This window comes from Manacus vitellinus, unplaced genomic scaffold (assembly GCF_001715985.3).
Source record: "Manacus vitellinus isolate BGI_N305 unplaced genomic scaffold, ASM171598v3 scaffold_65_pilon, whole genome shotgun sequence".
Taxonomy (NCBI): domain Eukaryota; kingdom Metazoa; phylum Chordata; class Aves; order Passeriformes; family Pipridae; genus Manacus; species Manacus vitellinus.
This window is the reverse complement of record NW_021940724.1, coordinates 601,594-609,778: the sequence shown is the minus strand read 5'-3', so window position 1 is coordinate 609,778 and position 8,185 is coordinate 601,594. Positions and strand designations below refer to the sequence as shown.

Genomic DNA, 8,185 nt, shown 5'->3' with positions numbered 1-8,185 from the left:
TGGAAGGTTTGTTGGTTTTTTAGGTTGTTTTTTTGGGTTTGGTCCCCTGCCCCTCAGGACAACCAGTGATCAAATCAGATTTTACTGCACTAAATATAAAGGGGCCAAGAAAAAAATTACCAGTCGTGCCACTTATTGCTCTGACCTATCAGTGATAAAAAAAAATAAATTATAAGAATACTAAATAATCTATTTATCCAAAGGTTTGGGTCCCTGTCTTGTGAAAGTAACTGGAAGATTTGGTAGGTGGGTAAGAAACTCAGAAAACAGGAGTTTCTTCCACCCCTGACACTTGTACAGTAACTCAGACACAGCAAAGTTCAAATAAATAAGTAATAAATAAAATTATTCATTTATACAGGAGACTATAAATATGCCAATAGGAGAGAATTCAGTGCCAAAAGGAAAAACCTGGAAAGCAATATTATATTTATGGGGCCACAGTTACAAGATCCTGGTGAATATCAATGAGCTGTGAGAAAATAATTAAGAGTAGCTGGATATTCAATTAGCTCAATGCTGCTGTTCAGGTGTAAAGGAGATACTGGAACTGGTTTGTTGCTTCTTCACAAAGAAATTCTGATTTAAAAAAGCCTTTATTTGGGTGTTTTCTAGGAGACACAGCCCATCTTCCCAAAACCACCCAAATTTAATACCCCAAAAATACACCACTAACATCAAATATTAGTTTGATTCTGAAATTCTTCTGAATTTCTTCCTCACAATCACAAGGAAGTTGGATCAGGATTTAAAGGCCAACCTGGGTTTCGTTTTCCAAAGTAGGAGCTGGATTTGGCTCTGCTCTGCTATGAGGTGCCATCGCTGGAAAAAATGGATATCTCCAATAAAATTCCTGGGAATGGCCTTGTTCCAGGCTGCAGGGACACCTGGTGATGAAGCCAAACCCTCCTCACACTGGATACAACAAATGCACATTTATTTTGTCCCTTGTAAGGTAAAACAGAGCAAACAAGCATAAAAAATGTGTGGTTAATAATTAATCGTGAAATGTAAATAAAGGGAATCTGGTTATCAGGATGCAACGAGATTCCAGGTGTGTGCAGCCACAAATTGATATTATTTAAGTCAAAAAAAAACCAAACAAAAAAAAAGCCATTATGAGGCAGTTTAATATAAGTTTGCAGGCAGGATTCAAACTCAGCAGTCCCAGGTTTTCAGCTGCCCCTCGGTGCCAACTCCGACCTCCAAATCCATTATTATCCATCAGGTTTACAGGGGAAAAACCCTGAGATGGGTCCAGTTTGCATTTTCCTGGGAAAAGAACGACCTGCTTCCAAGTAAGAGTCTGGCTTTACACTAAATTTATAAATTATCATCAGTTATCTCCAAGTCCTCTGATTGATGGTCATCTCCTCCACCAAGAACATCAGGGGATGGGGTAAGTGGACACCAAGGGCTCCCAAGGCACATCCAAGGCTTCCAGTGAGCCCTGGAATTGGGTGTGGGGGTTGGAAGAGCCCCTGTCACAAAGGGTTTATGAGCTGAAGGGGATTTGCCAAATGAAATGTGGATCCAGCTGGGAAAGGTCCCATGGAATATCTGCAGGCCTTGGGCCCCTGGACTTTGAAGGAATGGATTAAGGGGGGAAAGGAAGCAGCAGCAGCTCCAGAAGCACCACAGTCCTGTGGGAGAACTGCTGGGAGGGTGGGATGGGTGAGATGTCCCAGCACCACGGGACAGCAGATCTCCAAACTGATCCTTCCCCGTTGTGTTGCTGGAGATTTTCCATCCCTTTTTTGCCACATGAGGTTTGCTGGATGAGTGTATCCATAGGTTGGAGGTGGATGTGAATCCCAGAACTCACTGATGCTGAGATCACTCAGGTCCAGCCTGTGAGTGTCCCGTTGTCAAAGTTATTTAGCCTTTCAGAGAAGGGTTTGGGTTGGAGGGGCCCCTAAAAACCACCTGCTCCGACCCCCTGCAATGAGCAGCAACACCTTCAGCTGCATCAACCTGCTCAGAACATTCTCCCTTGAATGTTTCCAGGGATTTGATGTCCATTAAATTCATCTGCCCTCAAACCCTGTTGCAGTGGACAACACTCACCCTGTGCACTTGCATTTGAATGTGGACAAAATCAGATTAAAAAGGTTTGTTCCTCATCAATACAACAATGGTCAGCAAACCTACACTCTTCACCCACTCCCTGCAGTGTCCCAATAAATAATTCTCAATTTCCACACTTAACATACGTAGAATTGCCACATTTTTATCTTTTAAACTTCTATTTCGACATATAAATCCATGCATCATTCCAAACAGGGGTAATTTATGGACGTTCTTAGGAACATATGCTGCTCCCTTCCCCCCCTCAAAGAATTCCTTTTTAAAGCCTTCAGTATTCACAAAATCACTCCTAACCACACAAAAATCATCTGGACACATCACTCGAAGAGAAGGACGTTAATTTTCATCTCCACTTGTAAAAAGGTAGAGGTTCTCTCCGAATTAGAAACGGCAGCGACAATAATGCGGCGTAAAACGTGTTCTTTGACAACTGTAATTAAAACAAGCTTTTGTAATTACCACTAAATGTGCTACAGTACATTTTCTCCAAATAATGAAGTCCTAAAAGACTGAGCAGAGCAGATAAAAAAAGATCACGTTGAGAGGAGGCTAATGGAGAAAATGAAACAATTGGATTTATGGACGTTAAGGATCTGGTCTCTGACGGAACATGTGACGCGAAGCCTCATTTACTAAATCTCGTTATGGAGCAAAGGAGAAAAAAAACCCCAAATGTAAATTGTGCCAAACAAAGGAGTTATGGATTCCAGTTTCCAACGTGAGCCACAGGAATATCAACCCAAATCCATGGGAACGTCGCCCTCCATCAAGACAGAAGCTCATCGATGTTGTTGCTCCAACGAGAAGAGTTTCTGTTAATACACCAGAATAAAAAGCTGAATAAGGAAAATACCAGAATCACTGAGGTTGGAAGAGATCTCCAAGGTCATCAAGTCCAGCCTGTGCCCCATCCCCACCTTGTCCCCCAGCCCAGAGCACTGAGTGCCACATCCAGGCCTTCCTTGGACACCTCCAGGGGTGGGGACTCCAAACCTCCCTGGGCAGCCCCTGCCAAAACGTGGGACAGCTGCAGGAGGAGGTGGGGGGTTTAGGAGGACAGGCATACACAGCTGAGGGACCCAAAGAGACCTCAGAGGTGACAGGGCCAACTAAGAGGCCACACCTGGGACCTCCAGGCCGTGTCCAGTTGGGATTTGAAAACCTCCCAGCAAGGACAAGGAACAAGCTCTGCTGTGCCTTCTCCATCAGGAAGGTCTCTCAGGCTCTGTGTAGGGCCAGGGCTCCAGGAGGAGAAGCAGGAACAGCAGGAGGGAAGTTCTGAGTCACTCATCCCTTGAGAGGACTCCAGGTTCCTTCCAGCCTGATTTATTTTATGACCCTACCCCGAAACACGGGGCAGAAAAACCCCACAATTGCACCAAGCGACTCAGAGTGAGCAATTAGGGATTCACAGACTGGTTTGGGTTGGAAGGGACCTTAAGGATCATCCTGTTCCAACCCCTGCATGGGCAGGGACACCTTCCACTATCCCAGGTTGCTCCAAGCCCCCTCCAACCTGTCCATGTCCAACACAAGGTGCTGCTTCCCACCAAACCCTGCTCCTCCCGGAACGAACCACCTGGTCTGTTCAGCTCCAAAACAACAGACTCTGACGACTTTATTTGCTCAAAAATAAAAACTAAAACACGTTCATGACCATTCTATTCACTAGAAAAACTTCCTGTTTCCATCCAGCCACAATTCCAAGGGAAAAAGAGCCGCTGAACAAATCCGTCTCCACGTCAACGGGAACGACGGAGAGGCTCGACTTGTTCCCGAAACTCTACCCATGCTTTTCACTCAACCAAGATCAAACACTTTCAGGACTATCTGTGCTGCTGCCAGGTATTTGTAGCAATTCAAATATTGTCTGTAACCCTCTCTGACAGCTTCTGGTGTTTCACTCAGATGTCAAACACGTCGTTTCCCGCTAAACCGAGAGCGGCGCAGACTGCTCCGCGCGAGCCAAAGTGGATTTCTCTCCATAAAACCCGAGCAGGAGGATTATTATCCCGTAAAATTCAGGAAAGAACTGCCAATAAACAGATTCAGGGCTATGTTCTACTTCCATCCCTGCTGCTGTTGCATTAAGCCATAAATATTTTTGCCCTTTTTTTGCCGTGCTCGGAATTGATGTAATGAGGATTTTACAGAAGTACTTTGAAATCGCTTGATTAAGCGACAGAAAGGTAAATAAAAGTTATTACTGGGCACTGTGAGCCAATATTTGATGCATTTTAAAACAAAACACGGTGTAAAAAAAAAACAAAACCCAAAGGAAAACATAAGAACTTCCAGAAGTTCATCACTGAAATCCAGAGTGAAAAGAAACCTCCATCTCAGTTGTCTCATATCCAAATATGAGAGAACACAGAGAATATACAGAGCAACTTTTGAAATCTAAGCCTTCCATCCAGGAGTTTCTCCATTTGAAGGGTGCAATAAAAGCAGCACCTTCATTTTCTTTTTAGGTGTTCAAAAAGGCACTACTTAAAAAAAAATACTTAAAAACTGCAGACAATCTATTGTCCTAAATGTATTTTATCTGTGTTTTTTGGGAGTTAGATCTTGCTAAAACTGAACTCTTCTACTTAGTGACAAACAAACCATCAGAAGTCATTGATTCTGTCCCAAATTATGCAGCCATTCTGTTTATCATTATTGCCAAACAGATTTTTCATATTCCCATTCTATTAATGGAATATCAAAATATTCTATTTCCTATTTTCCCCACTGATAATGAAACAAATGGAAACAGCAGGTAATTTAAGACAGAAGTTATAACTCAAAAACAAGCTGGTCTTTTAAATGGGGTATATGACTTAACAGTGAAATATTCAGGGATTTAACCCCAGCATTTCCATGGGAACATCATTTGGGGCATTTTTGGGAATGCCACAGCTTTCCCAAAACCCACTTTTTCTCACCAAGATACACAAAAAATTCACATGGTAAAGAAAATATTTCCAGCTAATTGGTGTGTCATGCGTATCATACATATATATATATATCATCATATACATGTATATCATGTAAATCAAGGGTAGACAACTTTTATCCTAATTAATAAGTAATTTCTTTCTTGCTGTTTCTTTCTTTCCAGCACTTGGAAAACTCAATGCAAGGAAATAACAGGGCAGTTCATAGTTCTTTTCATTGCACCCCTAAAATATTTAACTAAGTGCAAAAATCCTAAGTGATAAGTTAATATCACATAGTTACTCTTTTAATTATTAAATACAAACTTCAGATCCACAAAAGCCTTGGGAAAGTGTGTGTGGGGGGGAAAACAGCAGGAAGCACATGGAGGAACACAGTGATTTAATGCTCTCTGTCTTTTATTTTAAATACCAAATCACAATGCTGGTCTTTCAGCATTTTCTTTAAAACATTCAGCAATTTATTCCACAACAAACCCCCGAGAGAATTCCTACCTTGAGTAAAACAGCTCTGAAAGGGGCTGGCATTGATTTATTCATTGATTATTGGGGAGCATCTTCCTTTCATATAATCCTGTAACGCGTGTCATCGGATTTCTGGGTCCAACTTCCACTCAGCTGCACTTTTATTTCTCCTCTCATTTATTGCAGGAGCCTCCAGGGCAGAGCCTGCAGTCACTGCACAGCTGTGCAGTGTTTAACATCATTAGACTTCAAGCTCTGCTGGTGTTTGCATGATTGGAACAGAGAGAAATAACAGTCCAAGCACAGAAAAGATTTTAAAGTCGACGGGAAAARSMRRWTTWARRMMARRMMRGGRRGRAAARRAAMMMYTKGKTTTTTKKWAARGRMMWKMYKGRAWWAWKRAAAWYMWTTWWWWKGKTKGGTTTTTTTTAAGTCCTGCCCAGTTTGGATGGTATTTATCTGAGTGTGCCAGGAATTTGGGACTGGGCAACTAAACAAACCCTCGAAATTATGCATATAATTAACAAATTGGAGGCAGGAGTTATATTTAAGAGAGGGACATTCCACGCTCTGCCATCCTTGTCATGTGCATTTGCTGACATGACATTTAGAGGGTTGAACATTTCAGGGCAGAGGCTGTTCCAAAAACATGGTTCTACATTTTACTGTAAGGTTTTTTTTTCACAATTGGAAGGAATAAAACAGCTGTTTAAGAGAATATTCAAAAAAAAAATTCAACAGCATCTTACACTAATAATAAAAATATGATAATAGTGATAATGACATTGATGATGATGATGATGATAATAATAATATCAAATTAAATGTTCAAAGTCCATCCAGTCCCACCCCCTGCCATGGGCAGGGACACCTTCCACTATCCCAGGATGATCCAAGTCCTGTCCAACGTGGCCTTGGACACTTCCAAGGTGGAATCCAATGAGGATGAATGGCAAAGGACACAACTTGGAAGCAAAATTCTGTACCAGAATTTTAGCTTCTGAATTTTAGATTCTGAGTTTTTTATTCTGCCTCTAAAGCCCCAGAGAAAAGACTTGATGTTCCTGGAGGAAAACTCATCCCGGGTGTTACAAGAGGCAAATAAAAGCAGGAGATTTATGAAGAGAAGGGCCAAGAGGAGAAGGCACCATGCTGAGACCACATTATTTGATATAAATAAAAGCCCAGAGCTCTGGTCACTCTCTGTATATTTATATTCTGGTCACCACAGCAAAAAGCTTCAGAGAAGAAAGGAGCTGGAGATCCATAAAGCCCAAAGCCACGAGAAGTGCTCTGTGTACACGAGAGAGGGACACAAACTAATTAAATGTTCAGAGAAGGTGAGCCAGGCTCTCTTATTTACTCCTTCTCATAATACAAGACCGAGGAAATATTCAGTGAACAGTGAAATTGAAAAGCAACAAATTTGAAACCAATTAAATGCATAATTAACCTGCAGAACTCGCTGCCACAAGTTATCAGTGAAGCCAATCGCTCAGCAAAAACCCCAAAAGTTGAGATGTTTGCATCTGAAAACGTCACAATCCCACCCCTAAGGATTCCTTTGGGGGCTGTAAAGCTCCTCATTCTGATAGCAATTAAATGTGTTGAAGTCTGTCATGGCTGGATTATATTCCATAATATTATATTGTGGAGGTCATAAGAGGTAACTCCTTTTTGTCCCACCTCTGTGTCACAAAACACCTCTGAGGAACTGCTTTATTTCTTGTAGTGGATGAGAAAACCCCTCATTTGAGGCTGAAATTTCAGCCTCTTCCAGTCAGTTCCTGTGCTGTTTTATTTCCATAACCAAGAAAAGAAAAAAAAAAAAAGCCTAAAATCAGCCTGGCCAACTTTTTTTTTATCACTCAGGATGACAATTTGTATGGGATGACAAAGATCTTCACACCAAGAGTTTCAAGGGCTCTTTGTGCAGAACTGCCTCTCCTTTGGGGTGTGGTAACAGCTACACAGTGGAAGGAGCTGATGGGAAATGAAACTCAAAGTATCAAACAAAGCAAAATATCCAATCAGCAGGGAACAAAAAAAAAAAATAGCTAATGAGGAAATTTAAATAGTGCTGAGGCAGGAACCCAAATGCTGAACTGGTGCAACGACTTGTGCAGCAGGAGAGGCTGCAGAGCGGCCCCGCTCAGCAAATTCCCACCATCAGCCTCATTGTTCCCAACCCTGAGAAATCCAGGCAGCAAAAAGCACAATTTCCAGCTGGAAGAAAAGAAAAAGTGCTGAGGAGCACTTTGAGAGGCACAGGGAATCCATGCTCTGGGTTTGCCAAAGGAAACCACCACCGAAGGCTCCTCGAGCCTCTCCCTTCCCAGTTCCACTTTCCCTCCTCTGTTCTTCACCTTCCCAAATAAACAGAAACCCACTAAAACTGTCCCAGCTGGAACTCACGCTCTGCTACAACATCTCAGCTGCTTGAAGAGATATCAAGGGTCAGGAGGAATCAGGGGAGACCCTCCTGCAGAGCTGCCTCCAGCCCTGGGAACAACAGCAGGAGGATTTGGAGCTGCTGGAGCAAATCCAGAGGAGACCACAGAGCTGCTCCCAGGGCTGGAGCCCCTCTGCTCTGGAGCCAGGCTGGGAGAGCTGGGAATGTTCCCCTGGAGAAGAGAAGGCTCCAGGGAGAGCTGAGAGCCCCTGGCAGGGCCTAAAGGGGCTCCAGGAGAGCT

At 42.7% G+C, this 8,185-nt stretch overlaps 1 protein-coding gene across 1 annotated transcript in view; it reads right to left on the bottom strand.

Moving 5' to 3' along the window:
- The window catches only part of CHCHD3 (coiled-coil-helix-coiled-coil-helix domain containing 3), an 86,141-nt gene that overhangs the window by 7,032 nt on the left and 70,924 nt on the right, over positions 1-8,185 (bottom strand). The window lies entirely within an intron of this gene.